General features: G+C 38.8%; 1 protein-coding gene across 10 annotated transcripts in view; it reads right to left on the bottom strand.

The window, feature by feature from the left end:
• ubr4 (ubiquitin protein ligase E3 component n-recognin 4) overlaps positions 1-12011 on the bottom strand; it is a 196896-nt gene that overhangs the window by 149709 nt on the left and 35176 nt on the right. The window lies entirely within an intron of this gene.

Below are 12011 nucleotides of genomic sequence, written 5' to 3'. Positions count from 1 at the left end.
ACTGTTGCAGAACCTAGACCTGACCAACTGCATCAACCCCAGATCATAGCACTGCCCCTAAAAGCTTGTACAGTAGGCACTAGGCATGATGGGTGCATCACGTCATCTGCCTCTCTTCTTACCCTGATGCGCCCATCACTCTGGAAAAGGGTAAATCTGGACTCATCAGACCACATAACCTTCTTCCATTGCTCCAGAGTCGAATCTTTATGCTCCCTAGCAAATTAATGCCTTTTTTTCCAATTTGCCTCACTGATTAGTGGTTTTCTTACAGCTACACAGCTGTTCATTCCCAATCCCTTGAGTTTCCTTCGTATTGTGTGTGTGGAAATGCTCTTACTTTCACTATTAAACATAGACCTGAGTTCTACTGTTTTTCTTCGATTCGATTTCACCAAAAGTTTAAGTGATCACTGATCACAATTATTCAGGATTTTTCTCCGGCCACATTTCATCCTCGAAGACGATGGGTCCCCACTATCTTTCCAGTTTTTAATAATGCGTTGGACAGTTCTTAACCCAATTGTAGTAGTTTCTGCAATCTCCTTAGATGTTTTCTCTGCTTGATGCATGCCAATGATTTGACCCTTCTCAAAGAGACTAACATCTTTTCCACGACCACAAGATTTGTCTTTCGACATGGTGGTTTAAGAAATGAGAAGCAACTCATTGCACCAGTTGGGGTTAAATAACGTACTGCCAGCTGAAAGATAATCGCCCATGCAGTAATTATCCAATAGGAGGCTCGTACCTATTTGCTTAGTTAAATCCATGTGGCGACTTTTTTTTTGGCAGTGTGTGTGTATCTATACTAATAAATGGCAAAGGACTGACTGACTGACTGGACTGACTGACTGGACTGACTGGACTGATCACTAATTCTCCAAATTCCCGTGTAGGTAGAAGGCTGAAATTTGGTAGGGTTATTCCTTACAGCTTCCTTACAAAAGTTGGGAAAGGTTTCATATCGAAATTCTACGCGTAATGGTCATAACTGGAAGCTGTTTTTCTCCATTTACTGTAATGGAGATGAGCTTGAAACCCGTGGGGGCAGAGTTTCATGTGACATCATCACAACCTTCCACGTAATCATGTAGTACGTAGAAAACCAGGAAGAGGCCCAAAAAGCGCTGAAGAAAACATGCATTATATAATTGAGAAGGCAGCGAAACAATAAGAAGCGAGAGAGTGACATATACAACCATATTCATGAGTTCTGCTACTTCGGAAACAAAGCACGATGTTGTAATACTACATTTTTCTTTATGTCACTGTATCTGGACAGTACTGTCCAGTTTTATTCACATGTGCATGTTAACTGTGGCACACACGGGCTCAGCAGTTAGAATTGCTGACCAAGCATTGGATTAGATAGCCAAAGACAACTGGAGGCTTGTATAGTCAGCTTAAACACAGGTTAGGGTATTTCTGTCCTCTATCAGCACAAACCTTCTTTCCTTCTTGGGAGAATGAGAATCGACATGTAAGCACTATGATATTTCTGTATTTTGTGGGAGAGGAATTCAGCCCTTGTTTGGAGACGGAGAAGACCAGCAAATGAAGCAAGAACCATATAAAAGGTCTGGACAGTGGCCAGACCCTTGAGCTAATGCCGACACAAGGTGTTGGAAACCTCCCAGCGTGGGACGGAGAAAATGGCTGACTGTGTTGATCCAGATTCCCACCTGGATAAAGTCTGTCCATATGCCTCCCGTCTGTAACGCGTAAAGCGTCAGTAAATGTAAGCTAAAAGATATTTTGTCTCATGTGATTCTTGTACGCCGTAATCACTATGGGAGGGATATCGCCTTTTCTGGTATATTATGATATTGTTTAATTATTTAATAAGCCACAATATTAAAAGAACACATTTCCAAGAGAGCTAATGCCTCTGCAGGAAACATAATGGCGTAGTCGGCAGGATTGTGGCTACATTAATAATTATATATTAATTATAATATTTTATATATATATTAAAAATATGCTTACACTGATGAATGCGAGGCTCGGTAAATATTTGGTATATATTTCGGGAGGTCGCGCGCACTGTCATGGACTCCCAGCCGAGAATTAAAAACTGCCTTAACATGCCTGGCCCGAATTGGTTATCCCATCAAAAGACAAGAGGCGGACTTGTCAAACTTGGCACAGTGCATGAGGCTGGAAAGAAAGCCCGACATCTGTCGGTGAATCGTGGTAGCGTCTGCTACCTACGGTATGCGAGTGAACTTTTAAGGTTGGACTTTTAAGTTTACGCATAAGTGGGACTAAAATTGGACAAAATAAATGGAATACAACAAGATTGAAACTGATGGCACGAGACTGGCTGTCCAGTAAAATGAAACGGCACTCACAGGGGCAGCACAGATTAATGCACTGCGTCGAAGCCCAAAATCTACCTAGAAAAGTAAATGCCGTGTTGGGGAACACGTATTTAAAATAAATTACATCGCTAGGCTTTAGAAAACAATATTGAAAAGCTATAAAGAACGGCGTTATTGTATATTAGTTGCGGCAGGCAGACAAGACATGCAGGCAATGCACTCACCTTGCCGTTTGCGTGGTAATCCAGCGGAGCTGAAAAACTTAAAGATGAAATCAAAGCAACAGCGATAGAATCCATAACGTCTCAATCACGATCGCTAAAATAATTTGTAGAAATCTTTAATGGCATCCAAGCAGCCGATGCAAAAATACAAGCTTCGTCCACGTGTTACAAGCAGTCTAAAAGACGCCAGCTGTTTCTATCAGTCTACCTACAAGGGTAAAGGTTAAAGGTTTTGGCGAACCCCATCTATTTTGGTACTTTTAAGAAATTGCCGTGTGTTTAAACACACAGAAATAATTAAATTGCCTTTTAAATATAGCTTAAATAACGAACCTACGTTATAAGCTAATGTTTAAAAAGAATTTGTAAAACGGTGTACACATATAGCTAAAATGCAAAAGAGCTCTAACAACAAAGTGGAAAAAGAATAAATACATTTGGGGATGAAACTTACAATAGAAACATGCCTTTGTTCTGGTAAGTACTGGCCAAACTTTGTTTTAAGAAGGGATTATTTAGATAAGTATGAAGTTAAAACATGAGGCAGTTTCTCATAAGAACAATTGGTTTAAAGCAAATCAAAAAGAATGTCTCCACTTTTGTTTAAAACTTATAAGCGTGCAAAACATTTTTCTTTTAAACCCTGATCAAGTTTAAAGGAAAAATACTCTTTTAATAATACTAAATAATAAGGGAGACAAGTTCTCACGGATATGTAGCATGTGCCCGATTGTGCATGAATGGAGGTTATGTATTTTGGGAACTCTTAAGGGAATGTATGGTGGCGCAGTGGTTAGCACACTTGCCCGGTGATATGAGATAAAGGTTCAAGCATGTATGTTTTCCTTGTTAAGTCAGAATATTCTTTGTGACCGCATAACTTTTCTGGGAACACTTTCTTGTTGTGGAATTGTGCTGCGTGATTTCCTCGCGTGGATTTTTCTTGTTGTCGCTGAATTTACGGATCGCCACGGGTAATACGTTGCCCTCGTTGCGCTGGACTCGTGATGTTCGCCACAAAATTCCATGATCTGGAAAATAGCGTATGAAACTGAGGTAAGAAGCATTCCTAATATTTTCAGTAATATCAGCTTGCGGCCTGAGATGTTGTTTGATTAATAATAAGCATGAAGGAAAAGGCGTGCTTAAGTATGTTGCATGGTGAAACCCTATAGATAAACAAAAAAGCACAACCTCGAGTGAGTTTATAGCACGTGTGCTAGAAATCGAGAACATTATTCTGTGAATGAAGTATTGTTGTAAAAGAGAACGTGAGTATGTGAATGTGTGAAAGAATGAAGCAATTGCCAAATACTGTGTGCAGAAATTACTGAAACGAGTGAAGGTTGATTGTCTGTTCTCTAGTGAACGAATTTCTGCTTTAGCTAAGTAATTCTACTTGGACATGAAGCAGAGGTTAGAATCTAGAAACAAAAATAAAAGACAATAAATTATTTTATTCAGAGTCTGGGGTGGCAGATGCGTGTTTATGTCATTTGTACGTCTGTCTTTCTATGTTCGTCAGCTGACTAAGAATGTTAAACTGTAGAAATGGGAGACGTCCCATATAATAATATTCAAAGTTAAATGTAATACATGTGAATATCAATAGTGATCATGACTGGTGATTGATAACACAATCTGTGCCTGGTCTGTGTCTTTGAAGCCTGCAAACAGATGCAGAGTTTAAATAACGCCATGACTTATTGACCTCGACGAATCTCAGAATAGCTTGTAACATGGTCAGTTAAAGAGAAGAATTTTCAAATCTGAATTTCATGAAAAGTATTATAAGCATAAAAGTTTAATTTAAATCTATAGATGTTCTTTTCTCCAGATTCAGCAAATCCAGGACCAACGGATGAAAAACACAAACTATGTTTCATACAAGTTGCAAAAAATAGCTTAATAGCAAGTTTGGGCAGAGCAATTAGAAATAATCTAATCGAAGGATAGTGAATATTTATCAATCATAAATTAATGAACAGCAGCTATTAGAATAATTTTCTTGCATGCTGATTTAGTGCAAGTGTTAAAATGTTTTAATGAAAAAATGCAAACAAATGAACACTAGACTGATTTCGTTCTTTGAAAGAACAGTATAGAGGGTTTACATATTTTGATGTATGACAAATGATTATTATTATCACTTCAGTAATTACAAAATGTATTAGAACTGACATACATGTATTGATTTGTTTCTGTAAGTGATTAATTTTAAGAAGAGTTGTTATTGCATCAATGTATTAAGTTAATGCTCAGTGATAATGCACACAGCTAAATGGATTATGCAGTTATACATTAGAAGCATTAGTCTATATGAACTGTTATAAAATCTTACAGATTTTGTCTTTTAATAAGATGAGCTATATGATATGGATGTTATAAGATATTTTTGTTTAACACTTAAATTCAAATATGTAACATCCTGTTATAATGTAGGCAATGTGTGAATTTTGTGTAATGTATGATGATCCTACTGAAGAAACATTGTCACTAGCATAGTTTAAATGTATTACTCTATTTCTTACTGTTATTTTATGAGACTGAACTGCAGGTCTAGAATTGTCATTTATAATGCTGCATTTGTATGATACATATGATTGGGAAATAATTGCTTTATGTTATGTATTTGCTCTACCTTGCACCCTTCGCTAGTTTAGCATAGCAAGTAGCTTAATTAAGTTTAGCCACTAAATTTAGTGGTTAAAGCCTCTCCATTCAGTGGTAAAGTTTCATGAATGAAGTAACAGGTGGTGTACACACAAACGAAGATTTACAGAGACTGTACTGCACTAATGACTTTTAATCTGTTGCACATACCTGAGAATAGCTGGTGAAGAAACACTTGCTTTCCAGAGGGAACGGAGTAAAGAACTAAAGAAAGATTGCAAGTCCAGCTACTCAGATTTGATGCCATGAACTAAGACAAGTTTTATGGACTGTGGCAGAGACAGGCTGTAGCCACTGAGGTGATGTGACAGCTGTTGAAGGCTCCCATGAATGACCACTGAATACAGTGCAAGCCTAGAGGGAAGTGCACCTCTGCTAAAAGGGACAGTCACCATGTGTTCATCTTATGAGCTACCTAATGCAAAAGGACTGTTTACTTTCTGTTCCAGTAACAACAAACTTTAGTGCCTTGAAGCAGTCACACTTTGTTCAGACGGATCTGCAAAGTTACCAATCTGCAAAGCCACCAAGAAAGAGACTTTGTTAACAAACCACTGAGTTGGACAAGGCATATATATAGCAAGTCTAGGAATATACTTGAAACTATTATAAGAAGGGCTCAAAGGTATGAGGATATGCATGATTTATCAATGATGTGAACTTGTAAATTGGTAACTTGGAATAGAACATCTGATAGTGAAGTTGGGGAGGATAACAGATAGTGAATGAACAATTATGCAATAATACTAGTTAAGAACAATTAATAATCATAGCAATGAAGCTAGAATAGCATCTGAGTTATGTTACAACTATTGTAACTCATAAAGGGATCAGACACAAAGGGTGGGCACATATAGCAGTATGTTGAAGCTAGAAATGATAGGAGTGCCAAAGAATAGTGTAATCCATCAAGATGCTATATAGGATTGTAATATAATCTGATGCTATGACACCCACTGCATGAATTCAGTAATATGTAGACACAACACAGACTATGTAAGAAATAACAGGGCAAAATCTCCACTAACACCATTGATGAGATATCACTACTTGATAACAGCATGTTAAATGTAACTGTTTGTCCATGTTTACGCTGGTTTTAGATGAATGGTACAGAAGCTATAGTGATACTACATCTCACATGTCCAAAATGACTTGAAATATTGACACTGTGATGGGGGATCAAGTACCTTTTGTTTTGTGGATATGACTTTCAAATATTGTTTTTTGTCACAGATCCAGTGACAAAGGGTGGCTTGTAATACTACATTTTTCTTTATGTCACTGTATCTGGACAGTACTGTTATGAGTTTTATTCACATGTGCATGTTAACTGTGGCACACAGGGCTCAGCAGTTAGAATTGCTGACCAAGCATTGGATTAGATAGCCAAAGACAACTGGAGGCTTGTATAGTCAGCTTAAACACAGGTTAGGGTATTTCTGTCCTCTATCAGCACAAACCTTCTTTCCTTCTTGGGAGAATGAGAATCGACATGTAAGCACTATGATATTTCTGTATTTTGTGGGAGAGGAATTCAGCCCTTGTTTGGAGACGGAGAAGACCAGCAAATGAAGCAAGAACCATATAAAAGGTCTGGACAGTGGCCAGACCCTTCGAGGCTGTGCCAACACAGGTGTTGGAAACCCTCCCAGCGTGGGACGGAGAAAATGGCTGACTGTGTTGATCCAGATTCCCACCTGGATAAAGTCTGTCCATATGCCTCCCGTCTGTAACGCGTAAAACGTCAGTAAATGTAAGCTAAAAGATATTTTGTCTCATGTGATTCTTGTACCGCCGTAATCACTATGGGAGGGATATCGCCTTTTCTGGTATATTATGATATTGTTTAATTATTTAATAAGCCACAATATTAAAAGAACACATTTCCAAGAGAGCTAATGCCTCTGCAGGAAACAGATGTAAACCTAAACTTTAAATTAAGTTCATAGACAGGCTGCCGCTGGCGTTTGTAATTTAGTGCCTACCCATATAAGGCCGTCCGTCAGCGGCAATCCAATAGCAAACTGCCACGGGTAAATATTCACGGGTGAAGGACTGTGCTTATGCAGAGGAAGATGAGATGGTCAGGGTGGTGTTTGGCACAAACTCAGCGAAACTGCGAGAGAAAGTTTTAAGTGCGGGACTTGGTAACATTAGATACAGCCATGGACATAGCACGACATGGCACCAGCACAGCTGGGAAACTTCGATGCATGTACACGGCGGCTCCGTGAACTGATGCAGTGCACAGACAAAAGCAACAGTTCCAAAGCTGAACAAAAAACGAATTACACAATTGAAAAGGCAGCAAAAAATATGAAGTGTCTGATACATACAAGCATATTCATAAATGCAGCTACTGCAGAAACAAAGCACACGGTGGAAAAGTCAATGTCCGCTAAAGGAAGACAGTGTAAAAAAACCCGTGCATGCAGTGTGTGTCGTGTCTCAGATAAAGAAGACGACGAGCTGTTTATTGATGCAGTAAGAAATGAATCGATGAATGAGACCTGTCATCTTTACAACGATTGACAAACACAGAATGTAACTTGAACACAACACATCCTACAAATACGAACCTGATTGAAAGAAATAATGATAATCAAATCCTTGATGACAGCAACACTCAGTAAAACTCACAAAACAATTACTGTATATTGACAGTCATGTTACGTTATTTTTAAAATGTTCCCTTTTCTTTTTCATAGCTTCTTTAACACACTACGTCTCCGCTGCGATACGCGGGTATATAAATATGTATATATACAGTGGAGGAAATAATTATTTGACCCCTCACTGATTTTGTAAGTTTGTCCAATGACAAAGAAATGAAAAGTCTCAGAACAGTATCATTTCAATGGTAGGTTTATTTCAACAGTGGCAGATTGCACATCAAAAGGAAAATCGAAAAAATAACTTTAAATAAAAGATAGAAATTGATTTGCATTTCAATGAGGGAAATAAGTTTTTGAACCCTCTAACAAAAAAAGACTTAATACTTAGTGGAAAAACCCTTGTTTGCAAGCACAGAGGTCAAGCGTTTCTTGTAATTGATGACCAAGTTTGCACATTTTAGGAGGAATGTTGGTCCACTCCTCTTTGCAGATCATCTCTAAATCCCTAAGGTTTGAGGCTGTCTCTGTGCTACTCTGAGCTTGAGCTCCCTCCATAGGTTTTCTATTGGATTAAGGTCCGAGACTGACGAGGCCACTCCATGACCTTAATGTGCTTCTTCTTGAGCCACTCCTTTGTTGCCTTTGCTGTATGTTTTGGGTCATTGTCGTGCTGGAACACCCATCCACGACCCATTTTCAGTTTCCTGGTAGAGGGAAGGAGATTGTTGCTCAGGATTTCACGATACGTGGCTCCGTCCATTTTCCCGTTAATGCGATTAAGTTGTCCTGTGCCCTTAGCAGAAAAACACCCCCAAAGCAAAATGTTTCCACCCCCATGCTTGACGGTGGGGGCGGTGTTTTGGGGTCATAGGCAGCATTTTCTTCCTCCAAACACAGCGAGTTGAGTTAATGCCAAAGAGCTCTATTTTGGTCTCATCAGACCACAGCACCTTCTCCCAGTCACTCTCTGAATCATTCAGGTGTTCATTGGCAAACTTCAGGCGGGCCTGCACATGTGCTTTCTTGAGCAGGGGACCTTGCGAGCCCTGCAGGATTTTAATCCATTGCGGTGTAATGTGTTTCCAATGGTTTTCTTGGTGACTGTGGTCCCTGCTAATTTGAGGTCATTAACTAACTCCTCCCGTGTAGTTCTAGGATTCTTTTTCACCTTTCTCAGAACCATTGACACCCCCGAGGTGAGATCTTGCGTGGAGCCCCAGAGCGAGGTCGATTGATGGTCATTTGTGCTCCTTCCATTTTCAAAAATCGCACCAACAGTTGTCACCTTCTCTCCCAGCTTCTTGCTAATGGTTTTGTAGCCCATTCCAGCCTTGTGCAGGTCTACAATTTTGTCTCTGACATCCTTGGACAGCTCTTTGGTCTTTCCCATGTTGTAGAGTGTGGAGTCTGCTTGATTGATTGATTCTGTGGACAGGTGTCTTTTATACAGGTGACTAGTTAAGACAGGTGTCCTTAATGAGGGTGACTAATTGAGTAGAAGTGTCTAACCACTCTGTGGGAGCCAGAACTCTTAATGGTTGGTAGGGGTTCAAAAACTTATTTCCCTCAATGAAATGCAAATCAATTTCTATCTTTTATTTAAAGTTATTTTTCGATTTTCCTTTTGATGTGCAATCTGCCACTGTTGAAATAAACCTACCATTGAAATGATACTGTTCTGAGACTTTTCATTTCTTTGTCATTGGACAAACTTACAAAATCAGTGAGGGGTCAAATAATTATTTCCTCCACTGTATATATATACCCCGATCTACATACTCGAATAATGGATTTTTTATTCGCCATCAATGATTGTTTTGGTAAAGCCATACTCAGTGTATTCATTAGATGAACGGTAAAAAAGTAAGAGCGAGGGGAGGATGACTTATTGAGGCATGCAGGCTGTAGTGCGCGTCAACTCTATCTGAATTGCGCGATCACATTTGAAAAAATATCTCTTTTCAAGTTCTATTTAGTCCATATGTGTCAAACTCAAGGGCCGCGGGCCACATCCGGCCCGGCGTGTAATTATATCCGCCCGAGATCATTTTATATACTGTATTATTGTTATTAATGGCCGGGTATATGAAGCGCTGGTAACACAATAAACTACAGATCCCATAATGCAGCGCTTCAGCTGCCTTGCGAACACTTACGCGTTAATCAAGTCTAGCTTATGATGCTGCAAGTTATTGCGAAGCTAGCACACGATGCTGAAGAGAAAAGTTGATTCTGAAAATAGAGCCTTTAAAATCCGATGGGAGGCTGAGTATATGTTTACTGAACCCGTGTGTCTCATTTGTGGAGCTAATGTGGCTGTAATTACAGAATTTAATATAAGGCGGCACTATGAGACAAAACATCAGGGTAACCTGAAAGACCTGAATGCAATGCAGAAGATACAGAAAGCAGAAGAATTAAATAAGAATCTGACACTTCACCGGACATTTTTACCGTGCACAATCACAAAGTGATTTCAAGTGAAGCTGCTTTTATGGGAGACACAAATGCACCAGTGCAACTTGCCCCACTTTCCCTGTTGCCATGTAATGTTGAACCAAGTCGTCACTACGGTGTTCCCAAAATACGCACTTTGCTGATAAACTGAGCGCACTGAGTTTGCGGCTCTGGTGACTTTGAAGAACAAAAAAAGTCCGTCTACATGCGGCTCGAACCTTGTGCATATTTGGTACCACATATCTGTGTGAGAAGCTCTTCTCACTGATAAAGACAAACAAAACAGTACACAGGAGTCGCCTCACTGAGGAGCACCTGCAATCGATCCTGAGAATCTCCACAACACAGAACCTCACACCAAACATAAACGAACTTGTTGCCAAAAAAAGATGCCAAGCGTCCAGCTCTAAAATGACATATGAGCAAAGACAACTGAATGATTTGATTTGTTATTGCTGAAAGGAACACATTTTATTTATATTTCCAGGTTTTGTTATGCAGCATGTTCATATTTGAATTTGTATAATTTTGACAGGATATACTTTTATGGAGAGCAAAATCTTTTGGGATATTTAAAATCTAAGTTTATTTTTTATATAAAATTACATAAGAGAAATAAAGTAAAAGTTAAAACAACAAACATTCAAATTTCTTTACTAACTTGTATAATTTAGACAGGATATATTTTTATGGAGAGCAAAATATTATAAGTAATTTAAGGTTTGAGTTGATTTATTCAGGAATAATATTCCTGTCTGTTTTTACCATTCCTACCAAAGATATTTCTGTCGACTAAATAAAAATTCCTTCTATTTAAAATTTAAATAGAACTTGAACAAATACTGATAGTTCATAATATCCAGACAGACTTGCACGTAAGAGCGGGAGTTATCCGTTTTAACAAGCAGTGTATTGCACTGATACGAAATAGCTGTGTGTGTATATATGTAGATATGTATGTATTTGTGTATATATATGTGTGTGTGTAAATTATATTTATATATATATATATATATATATATATATATATATATATATATATATATATATATATATATATATATATATATATATATATATATATATATATATATATATAAACTGCTCAAAAAATTAAAGGAACACTTTGAAAACACATCAGATCTCAATGGGAAAAAGAAATCCTCCTGGATATCTATACTGATACAGACTGGGTAATGTGTTAGGAGCGAAAGGATGCCACATCGTTTGATGGAAATGAAAATGATCAACCTACAGAGCCCTGAATTCAAAGGCGCCCCAAAAATCAGAGTGAAAAATTATGTGGCAGGCTAGTCCATTTTGCCAAAATTTAATTGCAGCAACTCAAAATTGTATGCAGCACTTTGTATGGCCCCTGTGTTCTTTTATACATGCCTGACAACATCGGTGCATGCTTCTAATGAGATGACAGATGGTGTTGTGGGGGATCTCCTCCCAGATCTGGACCAGGGCATCACTGAGCTCCTGGACCGTCTGAGGTGCAACCTGGTGGCATTGGATGGACCAAAACATAATGTCCCAGAGGTGTTCTATTGGATTTAGGTCAGGAAAGTGTGGTGGCCAGTCAATGGTATCAATTCCTTCATCCTCCAGGAACTGCCTGCATACTCTCACCACATGAGGCCAGGAATTGTCGTGCACCAGGAGCCACTGTACCAGCATAGGGTCTGACAATGGGTCCAAGGATTTCATCC

The sequence above is a fragment of the Polypterus senegalus genome, chromosome 6 (assembly GCF_016835505.1).
Source record: "Polypterus senegalus isolate Bchr_013 chromosome 6, ASM1683550v1, whole genome shotgun sequence".
NCBI classification, from domain to species: domain Eukaryota; kingdom Metazoa; phylum Chordata; class Cladistia; order Polypteriformes; family Polypteridae; genus Polypterus; species Polypterus senegalus.
Note: the sequence above shows the minus strand (reverse complement) of the source record. Positions and strands in the feature narration are given on the sequence as shown.